Raw genomic sequence first — 5,171 nt, forward strand, 5'->3', positions numbered from 1 at the left:
TGTAGTTGTATACTGCTGTAGTCACTTTACGAGCCCTAAAAAGATGTACATTAAATTTGATGACAGATGGCAATTGTGCACATAAACTTACAGAAGTTACAGAAGTTACAGAAGTTACTGCAAAACTGCATTGCCACAGCTAACAAACGATATGCATACAACACGGAATTAAAACAAGCCAAATGGTGGAATCAATAACATTGACTGATATATGCATAATATAGCAAGATTGAATAGATCAGCCGACAACATGGCAGTTCTACGTTATATAATACGTCACTGCGGAAGAATGGTGCCGAAAATAACAAGCATTACACTCGCAGTAGCCGCTGGTAGAACATCTGTGTATTGAAGCAAGACCTATGAACCAGTTTCTCCTGGGGATGTAAAGGTACGTTGCTAATCTGCATAATGGACCTGACCACGAGCTCGGAAGGCTATTGAAATTTCTAGGTGTGTAGCCTGGCTGATGTTGGGGGTTAGTTGGTTTCATACCCAAGCACGGTTGCACCGATAGAAGCTCTTGCGTAAGATGTTCTGCAATCAGAAGAGAAAGAGCGTATTGGTGTCGATGGCTGTAGGAAGTGCAAGGGTGCCTCCAGACGTTCTTGATGTAGACTTTACTATGTCTGGGCATGACTGTAAGGCACAGGCATAGGCACACCCAGACGCACAAACAGTCTAACAAAATCATCAAGTTAAATGAAAACGACTTCCATTGTGCATTGTTCCATGATGTGAAGCCAGCTAGGCAAGTTCCTCCTACAGGGCGTGGCTAGTGCAATTGGCACTTGATTGAAGTTGCCTGAAAAAGGAATAAAATAATTTAAAACTAAACAATATCTTAAAAGCTAGCTTGCTCCCTTGCCTGCAACCGACTACATTAATGGCTAACCTCAACTGCTTCATCATGTACAATGACAGCCAACACGAACCTGACCGCTTTCTCTTGCTAAAAGTCACGAATGCTTGCTTGCGACTGCTAAAGCCCACGTGATGTTGACCACCTCACCAGCCCCACCTGCTATCAATAACAGCTGAAGTCTAACGAGTGAAGCTACACGGCCAATTAACACACTTCAACAACGCTTGCCGGGCATAAATTTCTGATAGCTCGGTACTCACAGCCATGGGCGCAAATGCCACGGGGACACGGGGGACACGTCCTCCCCACTTTTTGAAGTGTAAAAACTATCAAATGTCCCCCCCCCCCCAGGTTTTTGAACATGCATGTGGTTCTGCATAATTATAAGCTCCTTTTATAATATTATTATTTTGTGCTTGTCTTCACTACACTAAGTGAAAAAAATTGAAAGTATAAAAAAAGACTCCTGATTGATATATATCAAGATATATATATATATATAATAGCCTAAACTGAATATAGGAACCGCGACCGTATAGTTCCCTTAGTAACCCGTCGATAAAATATAAATTAAATTTAGATAGTAACGTTGAATAGAATTGCACATCCAGACATTTTTCAACGTCGTTTCAACGTTGATTGTCTACGTTGTTTCAACGTTGTTTCAACGTCTGTTGCCCGCTGGGAGCTAGTTTATGGCATGGATCTAGGGGGTACCCGGGGGGTCCGGTCCCCCCCCCCTTTAATTTCAAAGTGCCCTAAAAAAAATTCATCCCAATTTTGTTAGGGCTAGTTTTTCTGATAAAGATTTACTTATATATAACCTAGAAATTAGCAAAGAGGGGTCTGCGGGGCGTCCAGGAGACCGGATCTGATAAATTTTTGTTTTTCAACCCGATAAATTGAATTTCACTGTAGGATGACTTAAAAGATAATTTTCTGCTAAAATTTGGAATTCCATCTAGCATTCTAGACATCAAAATCAATGCTCAGATGCTCTCAGAATGCACCAATTTTTAGTAAAATTTTCTTGGGCGAGGTACCCCAAACCCCCCCCCCCCCTAAGTGGCGACGTGCCCTCTGCACGTTGCATAAGCTGCCTTCGGCAGCTTTTTAAAACACCAGAAAAATTAAGCAGGAAAAAGTGCCCTTTATTTCTTCCTGGACTTTAATGATTTTAAAAATCATGGGTCCGCCCCTGATAACGATAGAAACAATAGTTGCTACTTGCAATTGAAATGCGCGAAAATGACTTTTTTAGAGATCAAAAATACGAAAAGTTCTTACCGTGGGAGGGGGGAGACGCCCTCCCACCTCGGTCGCTTCGCTCCCTCGTACACTGTACGCGGTACGCGGTACGCGGTACACTGTCGAAGAAACTGGATTTGCGCCACTGCATACTGTACGCCTGAAACGGTGCTCGCGCATGCGCAATATCTCCTAGAGAAGAAGAATATTTTGGAAAAATTATGCATTTAGAATAGGGAGGAGGTATTCTAGCATAGATTTATACGATAATATTTCACGACTATACCTCTCTTGAGAAATAGGAAGAAGACCTCGCATGTAAGGCGCCCGCTGCATATATACCAGTCAGTACACAATTTGGCTACGTTAGTGTGTTAGCGCATGCGCAATATCTCACCAGAGGAGTTATATTTTGTAATGAATATGCATTTAAGATGGTTAGGGGATATCTCAGCATAGATTTATGAAATAAATTGTTATCAGTAGACCTGTGTTCATGATTGGGAAAGCGCCCTAGCTTGTGGGAAGCAAAACTACTAATCCTGTCCTTCCCTTGCCTCCCCCTCTGTCCCTCGCTCAGCCTCATTCTTTTTTACCGCCCTCCGCTTTCGTTCCTGTCGCCTTTCCTAAGTCTTCCAACCCTCTTTCTTTTTAGCAAGCTATATTATGCAGTGTTCCTCAGTTCATACTGCACACCTGAAACGGTGCTTGCGCATGCGTAATATCTCCCGAGAAGAATAATAGTTTGCAGAAATTATGCATTTACAATAGGGAGGAGATACTCTAGCATAGATTTATATGATAAAATTTCATCAGTATAGCTCTCTTGAGAAATAGGAAGAAGACCTCGCATGTAAGGTGCCCGCTGCATATACCAGTCAGTACACAATTTGGCTACGTTAGTGTGTTAGCGCATGCGCAATATCTCACCAGAGGAGTTATATTTTGTAATGGATATACATTTAAAATGGTTAGGGGATATCTCAGCATAGATTTATAAAATAAATTGTTATCAGTAGACCTGTGTTTATGATTGGGAGAGCGCCCTAGCCTGTGAGAAGCAAAACTACTAATTCATCCCCTCCTGTCCTTCCCTTGCCTCCCCCTCTGTCCCTCGCTCAGCCTCATTCTTTTATACCGCCCTCAGCTTTCTTCCCTGCCGCCTTTCCTCAGTCTCCCAACCCTCCTTCTCTCATAGCAAGCTATATTATGCAGTGTTCTTCAGTCCATACTGCACGCCTGAAACGGTCCTCGCGCATGCGCAATATCTCCTAGAGGAGAAAAATATTTTGCAAAAATTATGCATTTAGAATAGGGAGGAGGTATTCTAGCATAGATTTATACGATAATATTTCACAACTATACCTCTCTTGAGAAATAGGAAGAAGACCTCGCATGTAAGGTGCCCGCTGCAGATACCAGTCAGTACACAATTTGGCTACGTTAGTGTGTTAGCGCATGCGCAATATCTCACCAGAAAAGTTGTATTTTGTGATGGATATGCATTTAAACTGGTCAGGGGATATCTCAGCATAGATTTATAAAATAATTGTTATCAGTAGACCTGTGTTTATGATTGGGAGAGCGCCCTAGCTTGTGGGAAGCAAAACTACTAATTCATCCCCTCTTGTCCTTCCATTGCCTCCCCCTCTGTCCCTTGCTCAGCCTCATTTTTTATACCGCCCTCAGCTTTCTTCCCTGCCGCCTTTCTTCAGTCTCCCAACCCTCCTTCTCTCATAGCATGCTATATTAATTTAGTGTTCTTCAGTCCATACTGCACGCCTAAAACGGTGCTCGCGCATGCGTAATATCTCCCAAGAAGAATAATATTTTGCAAATATTACGCATTTCGAATAGGGAGATGGTATTCAAGCATAGATTTATATGATAATATTTTATCAGTATACCGCTCTTGTCAAATAAGAAGAATGCCTCGCATGTAAGGTGCCCGCTGCATATACCAGTCAGTACACAATTTGGCTACGTTAGTGTGTTAGCGCATGCGCAATATCTTACCAGAGGAGTTATATTTTGTTAAGGAAAGGACAGGGAGGAGGTTGAATTATATTTTCTTCCCACGGCTAGGGCGCTCTCCAATCATAAACACAGGTCTATCTGATAACAATTTATTTTATAAACATCTTGCTGAGATTCCCTTTACCATATTTAAATGGATAATCATCACAAAATATAACTCCTCTGGGGAGATATTGCGCATGCGCTAACACACTAACGTAGCCAAATTATGACTGACTGGTATAGTGCACGCGGCACCTTCATGCGAGGTCATCTTTCTATTTCTGCTTAAGAGCGGTATACTGATGAAATATATTATATTATTAATATACAATTCTATGCTAGAATAACTCCTCCCTATTCAAAATGCATAATAATTTGCAAATATTATTCTTCTTAGGAAGATATTGCGCATGGCGCGAGCAACCGTTTTCAGGGCGTGCAGTAATGGACTCGAAGAACAATGGATAATATAGGGCATGCTATAAGAGAAGGAGGGTTGGAGCTGAAGAAAGGCGAAAGAAGAAAGCTGAGAGGGTATAACAGAATGAGGCGGCGCGAGGGCACCGAGGGGAGGCAAATGGAAGGACAGACGGGATGAATTAGTAGTTTTGCTTCCACAGGCCCTATGGGGGGGGGGACTACTTCCTATTTCTGAAGATAAGTATACTGATTTGAAAATATTATTAATACAATCTAATGCTAGAATATCTCCTGCCCTATTGTAAATGCATAATTTCTGCTTTAAAATATTCTTCTTCTCGGGAAATCATTGCGCATGCGCGAATCAGAGCCGTTTCAGGCGTGCAGTTTATGAACTGGAAGAACACATGCTAAATACAGGCTTGCTAAGAGAGAAAGAGAGTTGGAGACTGAGAACAATGTGCAGGGAAAAAAGCCGTAGGGCGGTATAAAAAAAATGAGGCTGCGCGAGGACAGCAGGGGAGGTAAAGGAAAGGACAGGAGGGGATGAATTAGTAACGCTTTTGGCTTCCCACAGGCTAAGGAGCGCTCTCGCCAATCATAAACACAGGTCCTACTG

This window comes from Priapulus caudatus, unplaced genomic scaffold (genome assembly GCF_000485595.1).
Source record: "Priapulus caudatus unplaced genomic scaffold, Priapulus_caudatus-5.0.1 Scaffold427, whole genome shotgun sequence".
NCBI lineage: Eukaryota > Metazoa > Priapulida > Priapulimorpha > Priapulimorphida > Priapulidae > Priapulus > Priapulus caudatus.